Below are 19,112 nucleotides of genomic sequence, written 5' to 3' on the forward strand. Positions count from 1 at the left end.
ACTCTGCTTAATGTAAGGATAATATGTGGTAATGATGCATGCCCTCGCCTGCACTCCCTTAGCAGCACCATCTCAAGGTCGCACATGCTACTCCCACTGTCTTCATCACCAAAGCACATGTAATGCGATGCATGCACGTGTTAGCCGAGTTCTTAATTAGGCCTATTCATGCAACAGATTCGGGAAGCTAAGGTACCTCCCTTTATATCATTTACCCAAACAATGATCCATCTAGGGTCGTCAATCCTAGTTATTCACATACGATAGGCAAGTTATAGGGCAACATCACCCCTGATTTGAAAGGAGTGGATAGGCAAGTTCAGGTCGCTATGGAAGGCTCGTCACCTTAGCATAGGCATATTTTATACTCGAGGTCACTACAGGAGGGTTCCTCACCTTAGCGTAGGTCGAAAGCTCGAATACAGTGTCCCATACCACCATATTCGGCTCACGAATTTATGTTGCTCACTGGTCACTGTGAGGAGGTTGTCACCCTAGCGTAGGCCGACAGCTCGACCACGGTGTCCCATACCACCATGCCTAGCTCATGAGTCTTAACGGATCGTGGTACCAAGGTTAAATGGGTTTTACATTGGTAAGTGATACCTTAGATTTAAGCAGGAGCGTCCATACATGGTAAACATACAATAGGCCAATTGGGTTATTTAACAAGTTCGATTGGTACGAGCGCACGCTAAATTAATCGACATGGAGCGCATAAGTACTCCACGTGGCCTAATCATTGTTGACAACCTTCGTACGACTCGAATTCATCAAACATATCCAATATGGTGAATCTAGTTCGACCACTCAACCGGGATCCATTACCAATTGCCTGGACTATATAGCAGTCTCAATCATATTCAATGTAATAGAAAGTCATGTGTGGTAATCATAATATCATTTAGCAAACAATTCAAATACAATAATCATTTGAGCATTTATCAAACACAAAGCATATTACTATACATAGGATATTTTTATACATAAATCACGTATGTGAAATAAAGGTTACATGAAAGAATTTTATACACATAGATAAGGTAGTCGAGACTCTTATCTCAACACCCTTAGTAATTACAATTCAACAAACAATTACTCATTTAGACATTTTATCAAACACTTAGCCTACACATTAATACATACATGCCTTAACTTAGTTATAGCATATATTATAGCAAATCCTTTCGCAAAGGAGTTGTCATACATACAACAAACACCTATTCTAGATTAATAGTTATGGCAAGTACAAATCATGATAGTAATTTTATTCAAACATTTCAACAAACACATGGAATGCATTATATATTCACTTAGTTCATACACATGTATAATCTATTGAAGACAATGTAACTAAGATCATATGGTAGCAATCAAGTCAGACATAAATCATTAGCTGACATTAAAAGCCTTGAAAACCATAACCTAAATATTTATAGTCCACGCCTTTCATTGGTACGCTCATTACGAACTCAGTTCGTACACCATGCCTTCGTCTAGGACACAACAGCTACCTAAACATTGAAATAGGTTAGCTATTTCACTGGTTTCTCTATTTGGATTCCCAAACCAAGATTAGGGTTAGGATTTCTTACCCAAATTGTATTTGGAATTGATGGTGTAGCGATGGTAGGGTGGTGATTCAACACGAGGAGTAATGGGAATGAATCCCAGTAATGATCTCCTGATCTCTCACTTTTACTTTTCTCCTCTTTCCTCTCTTCTCTATCCTAGGGTTAGAGAAAATCGTATGGAATGAGAGAGGGGTGGGTTTAGGGCATATATAGGCCTAGAAGTGATGTCAATGGCCCCAGGGTCGTGGTATACTTAGGTTATAGCCAAAAGGCAGCTGTTTCGGGCCAACAGAGCTCATCTGGAGGTCTATTACTTACATATAGTCTAAAGAAAGTTCCCTGACAATGGATTTATGTCAGGTTAAGATTTTGATCTGATCGGATTAGTGGATCGATCGTGGAAGACCCGTTTCAGTTCAATGATCATCGTCACTCGATCTGGGCCACAAGTATACCAATGGGTGTAGGGAATTTTTCCTGATCCAAGGGTGTAGATGGGTCAGAATTTGAGGGTCTGAACCTTAAATTTTTCCTGTAGGCGAACGGTCCAATTCACTTAAATCTGAGTTCATTTTCTAAAGATATTCGTGTTTCTCACACACTTCGCTCCAGGCTCAAGTTGTGCATTTCTAGATACTATTTGGACTCGATTCCCGCAATGGTTGTCAAGCCCAATAAGGTGGTCATAACCTTATAGTTTTACAGTCATCGGATTTTCAACACGCGGTTCAGGTCTGATATGGGGTTTCAATGTGCTCCCGAGAGCAACTAGGTTTTGAGATTGATCCTAGGTTTTTATGAAATGTTATGTTAGTGATTCTAATAGTTTTGGGTCTTGTAGTTCGTATGGAAAGTAGTTCATGCTAATTTATTGATTAATTTAGTTTAGTACTTAATTAATTTTTGTAGAATTCGACCCTTAGTGATTTCTACCTGAGGTTGTACTCAGGTCTTTGTATGGATTTTTTGGAGACTTTACAATGTGATGAGTGGAAGACAACCTTTAAGACTAAGGAAAGGTTGTACGAATGGATGGTCATGCCTTTTAGTCTTTCGAATGCCCCTAGTACATTCATAAGGTTGATGAACCAAATTTTGAAACCATTCATTGGACGGTTCGTTGTAGTTTATTTCGATGATATTTTGATATACAGTCAAGACATAGCCACCCATGTGGAACACCTCAAGAAGGTCCTTCAAGTGCTCACTAAAAATAAATTATATCTTAATTTTAAAAAATGCATCTTCATGACCAATAGCCTATTGTTTTTGGGCTTTGTCATGACATCTATGGGCATTTGAGTGGATGAGGAAAATGTGAAGGCTATCAAGGAATGGTCGGTTCCTACAAACATTCAGGAGGTACGGAGCTTTTATAGACTAACGACATTCTATCATCGGTTCGTGAGGAATTTTAGTGTCATTGTTTCACCAATCACATATTACATAAAGAAGGGGCAGTTTCAGTGGACTGATGAAGCCAACAGGAGCTTTGCTGAAATTAAGCACAAGTTGTTCACAACCCTAGTTCTTGTACTTCCCAACTTCGACAAACTGTTTAAAGTGGAATGTGATGCCTTATATATCAGAATTGAAGAAATTTTGCCTTAAAAAGGTAAGCCAATAACTGTCTACAGTGAGAAACTTAGCAATGCATGCAAGAACTAGTCTACATATGAGATCGAATTATACACAGTGGTCCAGGCACTGCAACATTGGCGACATTACTTGATTCAAATGGAATTCATACTTTACACAAACCATCAAGCTCTTAAATTCATTAATAACCAAGCTAATGTTAACCGTATACATGCTAGGTGGATTTCATTTTTGCAAGAATTCACGTTTATTCTGAAACATAAGTTTGGGCAACAAAACAAAGTAGTCGATGCACTGAGGAGTCGTGCAATTTTGTTAGTCACTATGAGTAGTGAGGTTATTGGGTTCAAGCGCCTCAAGTACATATATGTCGACGATAGCAACTTTAAGGACGCATTTGTTAGATGCCAAGAAGGTCACCCCGGTGACCTACATATGCAAGACAAGTTCCTTTTCAAAGGGAATCGACTATACATCCCCAAAAGTTAGTTGAGGGAGAAGATCATCCAAGAGCAACAAGGAAGTGGCCTTAATAGACACCTTAGACGGGACAAAACTCGAGCACTTATTAAAGAAAGGTACTAGTGGCCACAATTAGTACGTGATGTGTGTAGAGCATTGTAGCATTGTCATGTTTGCCAAGTCTCCAAGGGGGCAGTCTCAAATATGGGCCTCTACACACCTTAACTGTACCTGACAGCCCCAGGAGGACATATCGATGGACTTCGTGTTGGGTCTCCCATGAACACAGCGTGGCATGGATTTGGTGTTTGTGGTGGTAGATCATTTCTCGATGATGGCTCACTTCATACTATGCAAGAAGACCCTCGACGCAAGGCAAATTTATTCTTCAGAGAGGTCGTGCAAGTACATGAGGTCCCCAATAGCATTACTTCTAACCGCGATACGAAGTTCATTAACCACTTTTGGCGGTCTTTGTAAAATCGGTTTGGTACATAACTTTAATTCAGCAGCGTTTACCACCCACAGACCGACGGGTAAACTAAAGTTGTAAATCGCATGTTGGGGAACCTCCCTCGATGTATTTCAGGAGAAAAGCCAAAGCAGTGGGATTTAGCCTTATCTCAAGCGGATTTTGCATTTGGCAACATGGTAAACTGCTCGAAAGGGAAGTCCCCGTTCCAAATTATTTATGGCCAAATGCCTCACCACACACTTGACTTGGTCCCTTTGCCCAAGCTCCCAAGTATGAGCATTGCACAGAACATATTGCAGACAGGACATGGGCATTCATGCTGAGTTACAAGACAAGTTACATGCCTCAAACGACAAATACAAGGAGCAAGCTAATAAGCATTGGTGACAAAAACTGCTTGAGGTAAGTGACCAAGTTATGGTCCATCTACGCAAGGAGAGATTTCTGAACGGGATGTACAACAAGTTAAAGAACAAAAAGATTGGACCGGTACCGATCTTCCGAAAGATCAATGACAACGCTTACATTGTTCCTCTTCCGGGTGACATAGAGACCTCGCAAACATTCAATGGCGCGGACCTGACCAAGTATCATGAACCGAAGTAGGACGAGAACTCGGGGATGAGTTCTTTTGAAGTGTAGGAGATTGATGTAGAGCGGGTCACGAAAAATTTCATGGCCAAGATGGACTGGAAAAGGCCCGATCGGAGATGGAGATGATTCAGACCGTCGGAACTTAAAACGGACGTATCTCGCAAACCGCAATGAGTTATTGGACATAAAATATATAATTTTAAAGTCAGATGAGCTACCTTAGCCACCGAACCCACTACATCAGGTTGCACAAGCTAGATTTGCGAAATACCATCAGATCGACAGTCGTTTCCCTGTTTTAATTCCATTTTCATTATAAATAGTAAGTTTTAGTCTGATTATAACTCTTCATCTGTTGGGCTTTAAGAGTTGTGCCCAACATGGAAAGTGCTTAGAACAATTATGATAACAGTGTGGTAAAGCCAAATAGGACACTTACGAGTTTTGGCAAAAAATCTTGCACACTAGTAGACATCATGACCGTCAATAAATAATAAGTTTACTATTTATAGTAAGTTATAAATTCTAAGAGTTTTAGTTGTAGTTTGATTCTAAAATTTCTTGTGTTGCTTAGTATCCTAATTAAAGGGTTGTAAACTCCTTTATTTCATTCATCAATCAATTTTAAATTTTATAAAATTTATTTTCTATTTCTTATTCTTTTCCTCATGGATTCGAGAAGTCCACGTGAGGAGTCCATAAAAATTTTATGGATTTAGAACAATTATCACATGTAAGAAGATGGTACTCCACCTCATGTCCTTTCCTGCGTCGTGCAAGTGACTTTTATGTGGTTGTAAAAGGGCTCGAGACTTGCAGAGCCGGATTTCCTGCGAAAGCCTTTCCCAGGAAGTTCCTGCGCTAGGAACATAAGTGGGGCCCACTGTGATGTTTTTGAGAAATCCTTCTCATCCATCTATTTTGTGAGTTCATTTTAGTACATATTGTCAAAAATGAACCGTATCCAAAGCTTGAGTGATCTGTACTAAAGGAAAACGTGGTTAGGGAAATTCCTACCGTTAAAACCTTCCTGGGTTCAATAGTGATATTCAGATGCCATCCATACCATTAATAATGTCATTCCTATTGGGGTGAACTAAAAATAAAATATTATCATGAATCAAAACTTATGTGGCCCCACAAATATTTCAACTGTGGACATTTAATTATCACGTTTTTAGCTCACTTGAGCTTTGGATACGGTTAATTTTTGGTAACTCACTACAAGAAAATAGGCCTTAGCCGACCGATGGGCTAATCCTTTGTCGGCGGCTAGTTTTAATGGCTGCTGGTAGGTTCGTATAGATATATATAAAAGAAAAAAAAAACTAACCTATTGCGCGCCTCTGTCTCCCTCTCTCTGCCGCTCGCTCTCCTTCTCACTCCCTCTCTACCGCTCACTTTCCCTCTCACTCCATCGCTCTGCCACTCGTTCTCCCTCCCTCTCTCTGCCTCTCCTTCTCCATCTCTGGCCCTCTCCCTCTCCCTCTCCCTCCCCCTCCCTCTCTCTGCCTCTCCTTCTCCCTCTCTGATCGCTCTCCCTCTCATTCTCTCAAAATCCTAGTCTTCTCTCTCTCTCTCTCTCTCTCTCTCTCTCAAAACCCTAGTCCTCTCTCTCTCTATTTCCTCGGCCCTCTACTGCAACATCAGGTATCTCTCTCTTCGCTCGATCTACCGCACATCAAGGAGCATTCTGGGACAACATCAGGTATCTCCCTCTCTCTCTCTCTCCCCTTATCTATTCATATCAATTTGGGCATTTTTTAGCATTTTTTTAATCCTTTAAGTAACATTGTGCAATGATTTGTGTATTGGGATTTTTTGAGTTTCGAGTCCCTAATTAGGGATTTGTAGTGTCGATTCCCTAATTGTGGATTAGTGTAGAGGTGTTGTCTGAGAGAAGACAGTCATGAATTAGAGGTTCATTTGCATGAAGATGTTGATATGGGGCTAGAAAAGTTTTGGATCCCTTTGTCCAGGTCTGTTTGACCTAATCAATAGGTTGGATGGCAAATAAAGATTACAGTGGGCCCTAATCTCAAGATGCCTATGTCTACTACTTGTCTAAACCATATTAAGCATGAACTTTCCATTCGCTAAATTTTGGTGTTTCTATTATTTTACCATTTTTTTATCGTATTTCTAACAATTGAGGCTGAACTAGAAATGAATATTTCCCGTTCCCTTTTTTTTTGCCATATGCCTAACTACAAGTCAAACAAGTCACATCAAAGTCATCCTATAGTATTAAATCCATGGATTCAGCAGACTATGAACAGAAACTTACCTGGAGAGCTAATATCCGGTCCTCCACTGTATCTTTAACATTTAGCCGTGAAACAGTCATAGGGCGAGTCTGCGCAATTCGATGTGCCCTGTCAATAGCTTGATCTTCGGTAGTTGGGTTCCACCAAGGATCTAGAAGAATAATGTGACAGGCAGCAACCATGTTTAGACCGAGATTTCCAGCCTTCAATGACATGATCATGACAATCACTTGAAGAAAAAAAAATCAAGTTTAAATCAATGTATAATACATTTCTAGAAGGCAACTGAAAAATAACAAAGGGAACTTTTACAACATCTCATGCACCATGCATCTCTTTAAAAAAAAATAATAGAAAAGTAAGAATAAAAAGAACCCATAAGGCTGAACTGAGCTTCATACTAATGACAGCAATGAACTTTACACATTTTTGTAAGGCTGAAGTGTCAAACTTCTGGATCAGCGGTGAAATCTTTCACTGCCCTGTCTCTTGAAGCTAGAGACATCCTCCCATCGAGTCTCTTGTACTATAAACATGATTGGTTTAATGAAATCTCAAGTAAGTCCAGCATGCAAGTCCATTGGGAGAAAACAATAGCCTTGTCAGGTAGTTCAGATTGCATTGTAGAGTTGAAAGATGTATTTGTTTTAGCATGGCCATTAGAGTAGCCTTGCTCTGAGATACGGTCATAAGTGCTTTCTACAGAGAGAGCTACATCTTTGCATCCCTCGCAACTAACTATGGAACTTGGATTCTTTAATTTACAAACTGAATGAAGAATCTCCATTGCAGATCCAATTTTTTAGAACTACACAAACTCTGCCCAGTTGCTTGGATGGGTCAGTGTATCTGGTTTTATTGGGTCATTGTAGCTGACAATTAGATTCCATGCTTACATTCCCAAATCCTCCTTTGCTAATTTAAAATCAAGGACAGTATACCTAGTTTTCAATTTTGTAAAAGTTGCATGTTTCAGTGATAGACTGCTGGTAACTCTTCACATTTTTTAAAAAAATGTACCACCTACTTTTTATTTACTACTGAAGTTTGCCTGTAGTCTTGTGGCACATGCATTGTAAGAATGCTGGCTATATTTGATAATTCAATAATTTTTAGTTGCAGGGCATTGAAGAAATGTTGGAGCATAGTCAAGGAACCACTCCTTCATATACTTTTAGCAATGGAAAACTGGATTATGGTGATATGTTTGACGACCAAGTTGGGTTTCTTCATGGACTCACCACCTCTGTTAGCAATGGCTTCAATGGCATCAATTCTGGTGGGAGCAGTGCTTTTAATGATCTTATTTCAGATATGTACAGTCAAGCTGAGCAGATATCCACTATAAATTCTACTCGACAACCCACTGCAAATGAATTTAGTTCAACTCAGTTGGGCCTGAATTCAGATTTTGTAAATGGTGATGATGATTTGAATGAAAATGATTGGGAATTCAAGGATGCCTTCTCAGAAGGCACAGTTGGAAATGGGAATCCTGAATTTGAGATTGTAGATGAACATCAAAACTTTCTGTTGAACTAAAGCTAAAGAATTTTGTAGGTTTCTACTCTAGATTGAAAGACGAAGCACGATTTTTCATACTTGACCATCTTGATGATCTCAAGGTGAATGCAAATTCATTGTTAAGATCTATCTTTATCATTTCATAGAGCTGAAAGAAATTGAATGGTGGTTTGTATTAGAAAGCCAAGAAGGATGCTGCTCTTTCTAGTGATGAAGTAAAGGTTATGGCCTTTGATGAGGAAATTCAGGTGTGTAGTTTCATCAAATTAGCTTGGTCTTTTCCTTTGGAACCTTTTGTGTGTGTGTGTGTGTGTGTGTTTTGACATGTTTTCCTGGGTCCTATATGTTCCAGTTCACTTTTAGGGGTGTGATATTTCTTCCTTAGGATGCTTCAGTTTAGTAATTCCAGGTTTGTGCTAGTAAAAGTATGAAATACAATATACAGGTCACCTAGAACTTCAATTATTTTACTTGGGCTAATGATGGTTAATCATCTACATTGTTGGAGCTATTTCTATAGCCTACTTGTGCTGCTATCTTCAATGTCACCCAATTGTCGTATACCTGGTTGTTTAGTACATAAGGCTGTGATCTGGAGTTGAGTATCAGTTGTTTACTAATGGGATCTATTTTGGGTAGGATATAGATTAAAAGGTTGTGAATTAAACAAGTTTCTGTTAGGAAGCATAATGCTAGTATTTCAAGTGAGACATGGACCAGAATCGGTTCCCAGAGTTGTCTGTACATTGTCCAACTGGATTCAATTAGCATGAGGAGAGGCTCCTAATCTGCTTTAATTTGACATTTGTTCCATTTCAGCCAATGGAGATATATGTGGATGATGAGGCCAAGTTGACCCTGCGTGGTCTTGTACAGGTACTCGATGGTTTCTGAAATGTGCATTGAGTTCTCTTATTACCTTCTGTTTTCTTGTCTTTTTTGTAATTGCTCCGCACTTCTTTTCTGACCATATATGTGTATCCTTGCTTCTGAGGTGGGAGTAACTAATGTATCTTTTCTTTTATTTGCACGTAAATGGTGAGCTTGTGGCATGACTTGTCATGAAAGTGTATTATTCTGTTTCTGCATTTGGTTGAAAAAAAAAACACTAAGATAAGATGGTTTTTAATGGTTATGGATGAAAAACCTTGTTCAACATACATATAGTTGTGATTTTTTTATTTTTTTTATTTTTTATATTATTATTATTATTATAACATTTCTTTGATGGGTTTGGTAAGTTTTCATTTAGAAATGCTATGCCAGTCGTTGTTGGGAAAAATAGAATATGTGGTATGCTATGCACATGGAAGATGTGGGCAATATCCAGACGTGTGCAATGAATAATCTCTTTTAGCCTACTACATGAATATGCCATCGTAGGATCTCCTTGCTTGGTTGTAGTATCTAGGTTCGTCTCACTATAGCTGTGGATTTTCATTTAGAACCAAGGTTGAAAATGCAAACCAATATCCACACCCAGCCTCAATGATGGATATGCCCCATCTTTGCTTGTGGTAATACACAAACATGACTTTTTTACTATTGAATTTCTAAGAAAATGTAGAAAGGTTGCATCTTGCCAAAAAGGATGGGGATGTAAATAGTGGCTCTTTGAAAGCTCTCTACAGTAGTTGCAAATCAAGAAAGGGTGTTTTTTCGAGAACATGAGTAGAAGACTAAGGATGCTTGTATATAATTTATATATTGCTTACTTTCAGTGACTACTCATGGATAGATTACTTGTATAATTTAGCCATTACATGTCATTTTTTGTTATTATATGTTTCTCTTTGATGGGCAAGACTTCTTGAATGCTTCTCTTCATGCATTGCACTACCACTGGGATGTATCAGTGAATTCTTGATAATACTTACCTATTAGAAATAACATTCAATAACTTCTGCAAAACTCGGGAACACATAGTAACAGCCTTACATTCTTTGGAGCTGAATAGGTTTAAACATTCACTATGACCCCCTTTTTGTTTCTTTGCTTTTGTTGTTGTTTTTTTTTTTTTTTGGCCCCATGTTTCCAGGAAGCTTATATTGATTAATGCCTGTGATTTTGCAGGGGAAGTGTGAGGTGTACTAAAGAAAAAAGAAGTTACTTTCTTGCCAGCGAATACTCTTCTTTCTCATTTGTACTTTTTACTGATATGTAATATTTTTAGAGTAGACAAGAGCCATAATTCTCCTTAATGAATATTTCATGGTAGCTTTAGATCTTGATTTAATATCCCAAATGGGTTGTTTGTTATGGGTAAGTTGCAAGGAAATTGAAATCTGAGCCATAAAACTATATGTTTGTCCACTCAATGGATTAGTGACTTCTAATACTTCCATTCTCTTTACACAGGCCATCTACCTATAGGAAAAAGCGAATCCATTTTCACGACTTCACGTTGGGTGTCCATAGTCGCCTTCAAGTAAGAATTTTCACAACTTCATGCTTAGTGAGGCATGCATTTCGTGGAAAAGAGGCATGCTTAGTAAGGCTGCTGGTTTCCGGTTGTCCATTTATAGTCTTCTTCAATGGGCAATTTCCTAGACTTTTGATAGTTTTTTTTTTTTCCGGATAGACTTGGTGGGTAAAGGCGATCCTAACCACTGGATTATGTCCTGAGAATGCCATAAATGGTTCAGATTTAATGGAAAAGGGCTAGAGATCCGAATGGCTACATGTTCAATATTTCCTAGATCTGATATTCCAGAGAACAGCAACCATGTTCAATCATTCATCCTCAAATTATGTTTGCACTACATTATGTAATACTTCGGAAGAAGCATGGATTTTTATTGGTCATTAATGATGTAAGTGTGGCTTCCAATTCCAATTAGAGTTGCATGATTGTGCCATATAAAATAGCGATTGATCTGATGCACTGGAATTTACCTGGAGTTTCTTTAGGCCCATGGGACACTAGTTTGTGGCAAGCATGGTGGAAAGACTTTTGACATTTGCACAGCAGCCCCTTCTGCACAGGTATGTATTTGCTTTTGTGTTTCCAATTGTATATAAAGAATGGAAAAAAAGATTTGGTAGTTAGGATCTTGTTGGCGGGCATCAGATCAATGGCATGGATGCACTAGTAATGAGCCCTAAATTTACAGATTAGGAACCAAACAGAGAAGTTTCATGTTGGTGACAAACATGGAACTCGACATCTAAAAAATGATATTTAAAATCCTGCCAAAGTATAATTATATTAGTAAATAAAAATTTACTAAAATACCTTTAAAATAGTAAGGCCCTGTTTGGTAGAAACCTAAAAATGAGCTCATCTCATGTTAGTGCTGATTGACATGTTGGATTTTATATAAGTTTTCCTCCAACTTTTTAATAAACTCAGATGTTTGTGGTGTATTGTCTTACAATGTCTACAAAATGCAGGTTAATCTGTCTACTGGTCAAATGGTGGATTTGATACCTTGATGCTTGCCAAACACAGCCAATAGGCACAATCAGTGGAAGGGACTGTTTGGTAGGTTGGATTGGGAAGGAAACTTCCCAACCTCCATCACAGACCCTCAGCCCATGGGTAAGGTTGGCATGTGCTTTCACCTATGCCTGGTGTTTACTATACCCCATACAGAATGGGATTCATCCTATGCCTGGTAACTCCTCTCCATTCTTGACATTTGGTGGGTTTTAGTAGGGAAAGCATGAACATACCCAGATTTTCCAACAGATGAGCAATCCCAATCATGATCCCTTGTTTTTAGAAATGGCCATTTTATGCATGCAATCTTGAAATTACAAAATAATAATAATAATAATAATAATAATAAATTAATTAAAAAAATCTGGTTCTTTTACAAAAATTATAAAGTAGAAACTCATACTCATGAGTCTCAAATATATTATTAAATGTTTTGAAAGAATGTTTCAATCCTAAAGCACATTCTTACACTGCAAAAGTATCACATATCTTTTGTTAATGTTAGCTACTTTACCAAGCTATTGTACTCATTTGTCTTGGATTCAAACTACCTTTGCATTTGGCAATATCTTCATGCAGTTTAGTGGTTTTGGTCATTTGGCAAAGAGCTTGGTGTTTTTGGCTTTAACATTTAAATCTGTTTGCCTAATTTTAGGTGCCCATGCTTCATTTTCAGGTATTGCAGTCTCCAATATGGATGTTCTGCTTTTGATAGCTTTACCTCTTGTTTTATTTGGATTTTGTCCAAAAGATAGCATTGATCAGAGAAGAATGAATCCATTGCAATCTATCATCTATTGGGTTATACACATCACTACAAGAAATTGACTTTTGTTGGCTGGCTTTAATTATTATCTTTTGAATCATAAACTAATGTCTATCAGTTGTGTGGCCCATTGTCTAATCTTTAACAAATGAATTAGTTGTGATCATCTGCAGTACATGAGCCCACTGGATGAACATGTACTCAATATACAGTGGGAGACTACAACTTTGGGTAGTTTGATGAACTACTAAACTTGCATCCTCTTAATTATCAGTTCATCATTGCAGATTTCAACATCAAAAGCATTCCAATTCAGTCTTTCTTCATTTGAATCTCTTACCTGCAGAAAATGAGAGATGGGGCTTGATTACATTTGCATTTCATGGTCTTTTCAGGAGTGAAGGCATTCTACATGGCAGATTTCTTTGTAGCAGATGTTGGTGACTGAATTTTGTTCTTCTTTTAACTATCATCTCTTTACAAAATATAGATTCTATCTTACTGCTTGCTTGAAATGCTTTTCAGTCGTGGGTTCCACTTGAGTATCATGCTATCGACAGCTTACCATGTTATGTTGAATGAGCAACAGCTTACCATGTTCTAGCTCTTTGCTTTTGGATAATGTTTGTGTATAAACCATTTCGAAGGGCTCTGTGTCCAGAAATGTGATTCCCCGGTACTGACTAGCTCCTATATGCAAAATGCTGCAAAATATGGGAAATTTTCATTGTAATGATGATTATTATGATGATTTATTTGCTATTGCACCTGGTTATGGCAATTGGTTTGGGTGTTTATATAGAAAGTAATGCGAGATTCGTTTTTGATGAGTTTTGTTGATAATAAAGCCGTGGTTTTTCCAGTGGATACATCTTTTTCATTAAATAGGTCAAGAAAACGGTTTACACTATGTTGCATGTTGGTGATGTGATTTGATTGGGCCAGTAGGTGAACATTTTTCATTCTTGTTTGCCTTTGATGTAAGAATATTTGGTTTAGCCTTTTGCCTCTCTTCCTTCTTATTAATTTTTGTAATATAGTAATCAAAAGATAAAAGAGATCTTTAGTCTTTTAATTTATATCGTTCATTTGATTCCATTAATTTATATCATTCATTTGATTCCATGCATTTTGTAGAAATTCAACTCTTTGTATAGTGAAATCAAATTCTGTTCCTAGACAAGTAAATCAGGAACTCCCAATTGGTGCATTCATATGCCTTTTTTCAGGGGCAATGTCTTGGAAAGAAGACCAGTAACCAAACTCTTTCCAATGAAACATGTCTAAATTGGATTGGTTGGACAAAAGAAAGTGTGAAGTGGAAATTGGAAAATATAATTCTAAGAAGTTAAGAACAGAAAATTTGTAACCAAGTACAATTTCAGTAGAAAAAACATGTGATTTTCTAAAGTTGACTCAACCAAGTTTCTCCTGTTTACCAAAATCTTTTGAATATCCAGTTGAAGATAGTCTTAAGAAAAAAGCATAAAAAGAAAAAGAAAAGAAAAGAAAAGGAAAAAAAAAAAAAAACAACAACAACAACAATTGAAGATGACTTAACAAGTGAAGAAATAAATCTGTATGCTAAGGGCAAAATCTTGAATTAGAGTCCTCTCTAACCAATCAAAGCACATAATAACTCCAGATAATCAACTAGAGCTTATCTGACTTGAATAAATTATAAAGGACAAAAAAAAAAAAAAAAAAAAACCCCACACCATGGATAGGCGAATGTCTATCTGAAAATAATACACAAATGTGGATCTTTAGCGAGACATGGGACTGACTTAATATTTTTAGAGATTCATTTGTGTTTTTAATAGCTATTAGTTGAGCTAATCTAGTATGCCTCTCTCTCTTGTGGATCTTTAGCCAGACATGGGGCTGACTTAATATGAGATAATATGACAAATATTAATATGCAAAAATTTTAGCTATGGACCTGCATGAAGATGGGTGGCAAAGTATATCACCATTTGAAGGGGCAGTTAGAGGGCGATATAGGCAGATGTGGGGCTGTATCATATTAGTGATTGAAGCCTGTTACTGATATTTAAAACCTTATTTTAGGGTCAGCTAGAACTCAACCCCAAGAATCAGGTAGCTCTCTCAGTAGATTCAATCATCTCTTTATATTTACCTTTTCAGTTTTATATGTTTCTAATTCCGATTGTTGTTCTAGGACCGTCTATACCATGAGTTCAAAGAAGTTTGTGGGCTGCAAAAGATCACAGAGGAACATCTGTCACAATTGCATTGGACTGCAATAGAGATTCTTCCATTTCCTATATCGAAATTTATCTTAAACAAAGTAATTCAGGTCTGTTTGGTTCTGCTTTAGCTTTTGGAAGCAATCCAACATATCCCTTTCACTGCTATTGAAACTGTTAGTATTGAAATAACTACTATGCTTTTCCCCTTTTCCACATTACTTCAGGTCTTGACCTTTTATATGCTTTATGTGTGAGGGAAATTATAGGGATCAAATTTTTGACTGATTGTAGTATGGGGGAAGGAAATTTTTCATGACTTACAATGTTAAATTGTATTGATCGATTTTTTTCAAGTTAATGATCTAACTCACCAACTTACATTCAATTTTCCAGCTGCCACCCCACATTGAATTACTAGTTGCAGCGATCACACAAATCAAAGAACCTGACAGCATATTTGGGATCATCCAATCACACAAGGTGAATTGTTTTATCATAGTTGCATGAATTTTGTTTTGGTTTTGTACTGCTACCCCACATTATTTCTTCAAAATGTTAGCAAGTATGAACAGCTAGGAGGCAGGAGCAGGAGCAAAAATCAAAACGCAATTCAAAGTGACAGTGGCACCTGGGTAGAAAATTTTGCAGCCGAGGTTGTGCAGTTCTTATGCTGTTGTATGCATTCAGATGTGTGGGCGTTGTCCCTTGGAAACAACTACACAGCTCACCAAAGATCGACAGAAGAAACGAGTCCCTTGGAAACAATGGCAATCATTGGCAACAAGGAGATCATTGACATTAACCAAGGTATGTTAGTTGCTTAGACTGGTGTTTAAAAAAAAAAAAAAAAAACTAGGATGCATGTGGGTCACCTTTTCTCTCTTTCTTTTTTTTTTTAAAAAAAAACCTTTTTAATAAGAAAGATCTTGTCTAGTGCTACGGATTTTCGGTGGATGTGATCCCTATAGCTATGAATTCAATCCGTAATAAAGTTTTAAAGAATGGGGTACCAATGGCTACGGTTGCATTGTGGGCTACTCATCCTTAGCTACGGATTTTATCCGTAGTTTTAACCGATTTTCGGGTAGTGTAGCAAAAACTAGAGATTTAGCGGCGTCCAGCACAATCGTCAGTAAAGGTCCTGACCGCCGGTAAAGCCTTTACCAACCGAGGCTTTACCAGCTATTAGGTGACTGCAGGCAAAGGATTTGCTGGCGATTTTCTGGGCATTTGGCGGCGGTTTTGACCGCTGGTAAAGGCTAGTTTTCTTATAGTGACTTGTCCTAAAATGAACTTACAAAACGAATGGACGGATAGAATTTCTCACAAACATCACAGTGGGCCCCACCTAATTTCCCAGCGCTGGAACTTAATCCGCGTCTGAGACTTGCGGAGTAAATTCAAGTATAATAAATGAATGCATGCACTTGAGGGAACCGAGCTGTATACAACACGTGTTTTATACGCGTGAAATAATGAAGTTTTTTCCTTCCTTGTGCTGTCTATATAAAACCCACTCAGTCCAGTAGGTGTATTCCTCTATTCTAGACTGTGGGGCCAAAACTCAGCCAAATAGACAACTAATGTGGGGCACATGATAGGGAAAATGAAATGGATCACCAACCAAAGATTTGCATGTGTGGCCATGTTGGTGTGTATTGTTTCATCAAGCCCACTCATCTGATATGAATCACTTGGATGGATAGAATACACATAAGTGAGCCTGATTGATAACTGAGATGGGCAGCTTAGAGGTTTTAATTGCAGTTTTACATTTTTTCAGTTGGTGGTGTGACCGACATACGACTTTCATTGGGCACCGTAGGTGTCCACGCAAAACAGGTGTCGTCGCCCATTCCAGAAAACATTTGATGCAGGAGAGTCCGTTGTGGCTAGAGTCGGAAATCCTGTTCAACACCTGGGACGTTGAGGGACTCTCGGTAGTGACCCCTCCGGTACCAGGTTGGCACTGGTTTAGTGTTCTGTAGGTCCCACCACGATGTATGTTTTTTATCCACTCCGTCCATCCATTCTGCCTGCTCATTTTAGGGTATGAGCCCAAAACCGAGACAGGACTGAATCTCAGGTCCACCACACCACCGGAAACAGTGGTGTTCGAATGCCCACAATTAAAATGTTTCTAGGGCCCACTGTAATGTTTATTTGCCACCCAACCTGTTGATAAGATCACACAGACCCAGATGAAAGGAAAGCACATGTATCAGCTTGATCCAATAATTTTGAGGGCCAATGAATTTTTAATGGTGGGGGTTCAATCACCACTGGTTCCTTAACGTGGTACACTTGAGATTTGGACCAACCTCATTTTTGGGCTCATACCCAGGGTAGAATATTCGAATGATAGCATGGATGACGGACATACAGCATGGTGGGCCGCGTATCGTTTCATTCATCGACCAGCACCCACGTGGGTACCGTAGGGGTCACTGCCGAATCCGAATTCGAAATTGAGAGGGTAAGACATTTTCTGGCATCCAGTCCATCCCTCATGTTTGTGTGTGGAGTTATCGTGGCGTGTACATTCCGTCGGAACCATTTGTCGCATGAAAAGCACATTTGAAAGGTCAATTTAATAAGAAGTTATAGAAGTCGTTTTATGTTGTTTTCCGCTATGTGCTGACCTGAGCATGCATGATTAGGTTTCATGGGTACATCGAAAATGAGCATGCATGATAATGCTCTAGGACAGTGGCCCCAAAGAGCTCGCGTGACATCGAAGCTGCTAACTCCGGGTTTTAAAGCATGCTTCTAGTGGGTGATGTGAATTTACCGTGGCGCTCACCTTGATTTATGCATTGTATATCCGCACCATTCATCCCTTTTACCAGTTCATTTTAAGGCATGCTTACAAAAATAAGATACAAATCTCAAGTGAACCACACCATAGGAAAACAGTGATGATTGAATGCCTATCATTAAATTCTTAGTAGAGCAGACAGTATATCCATGTCATTGATCCCTTTTGCCTGCTCATTTAATCATTTTCCATCCAACTTGTTAATAAGGTAACTGAGACATGGATGAAGGGAAAGATAAATTAGAGCTTGGTCCAAAATTTTTGTGAGCCACAAGAAGTTTTTAAATGTGATAATTTTGTTGGGGGACTGCGGAAGCACATGGAGATTAATTGAGCAAAGTAATTCAATCACACCAAGCAAGCACAATGCAAACACTCCAAATTTAATGAGGAAAAACTCTTGTGAGAATAAATAATAATAATAAAAAACCACGGCAGAAAGCGACAAATATCAATATGAAAGCAGAAAATTACAAAAATAGAGAGATTACCTGATCCGAACAACCTTGAATTAACCCAAGCTACACCCATGAACAACCCTAGAACGAATTAAAAAGATCTCAATACCTCTCAATCCTAATTACACCCTAATATATAGCCTTTGGAAGAATTACAATCGAATTAATAAACAAATCCTATAAAATTGCATGCCTACAAAAATCTGCACGAATCCGTTCGATGTCATCGAACACACTTCGATGTCATCAAAACTTATCCTTCGATGACATCGATGCCATATCAATGGCATCTAACTAATACCTAATTAGTCCAGAGACAAGACATGAAATTTGGATTTTCTTTGATTCATTGAGTGATCTTTAATGGCATCGAACATATCTTTTGATGTCATCAAACCATCTTAGATGACATCAAAAAAGTACCCAGTTAGTCCAGCGACCAATTGAAGAAAATCCAAAAAGTCTCGATGGGATCGAGTACTGTTCGATGACATCAAATGGTTTGTCGATGCAATCAACAGACCTTATTTCTGAATGATTTAAGACTTCAAAAAACAACAATCTCCGCCATGCCTTCAATCATCAAATGTAGCTTCTTGTCCTTTTATACCTTCGTTGACCCAGAGAAGTCGTACAAAACTTGAACTTCTCTATAGGAACCACCTTGGTGAGCATGTCCGTCGGATTCACGCTGGTATAAATCTTATCTAGAGTCACGCCGTTCCTCAACAGCCTGTCGATAAAATGGTGACGAACATTAATGTGTTCAGTATGTGAATGATAAATAGAGTTTTTGACCAAATTGATAACACTCTCACTGTCACAATTAACCAGCACGGCCTCCTGGTAAAGCCCCAACTGATTTATCATGCTTCTCAACCAAACACCTTCTTTGAAAGCCTCTATCACCATTATATACT

The 19,112-nt window shown here is 38.3% G+C and overlaps 3 long non-coding RNA genes across 3 annotated transcripts; all 3 read left to right on the forward strand.

Moving 5' to 3' along the window:
• The first annotated feature begins 8,479 nt into the window (after positions 1 to 8,479).
• LOC131220461 (uncharacterized) lies at positions 8,480 to 9,697 on the forward strand. The gene is made up of 3 exons (XR_009158598.1): positions 8,480 to 8,596; positions 8,675 to 8,743; positions 9,315 to 9,697. It is a non-coding gene; the product is annotated as an uncharacterized LOC131220461 (long non-coding RNA).
• Positions 9,698 to 11,006: 1,309 nt separating this feature from the next.
• On the forward strand, positions 11,007 to 12,438 carry LOC131220462 (uncharacterized). The gene is made up of 3 exons (XR_009158599.1): positions 11,007 to 11,308; positions 11,406 to 11,480; positions 11,889 to 12,438. It is a non-coding gene; the product is annotated as an uncharacterized LOC131220462 (long non-coding RNA).
• Positions 12,439 to 14,559: 2,121 nt separating this feature from the next.
• Positions 14,560 to 15,778, forward strand: LOC131220463 (uncharacterized). The gene is made up of 3 exons (XR_009158600.1): positions 14,560 to 14,803; positions 14,886 to 15,023; positions 15,310 to 15,778. It is a non-coding gene; the product is annotated as an uncharacterized LOC131220463 (long non-coding RNA).
• Positions 15,779 to 19,112: the final 3,334 nt, after the last annotated feature.

The sequence above is a fragment of the Magnolia sinica genome, chromosome 12, assembly GCF_029962835.1.
Source record: "Magnolia sinica isolate HGM2019 chromosome 12, MsV1, whole genome shotgun sequence".
In the NCBI taxonomy this organism is placed as follows: domain Eukaryota; kingdom Viridiplantae; phylum Streptophyta; class Magnoliopsida; order Magnoliales; family Magnoliaceae; genus Magnolia; species Magnolia sinica.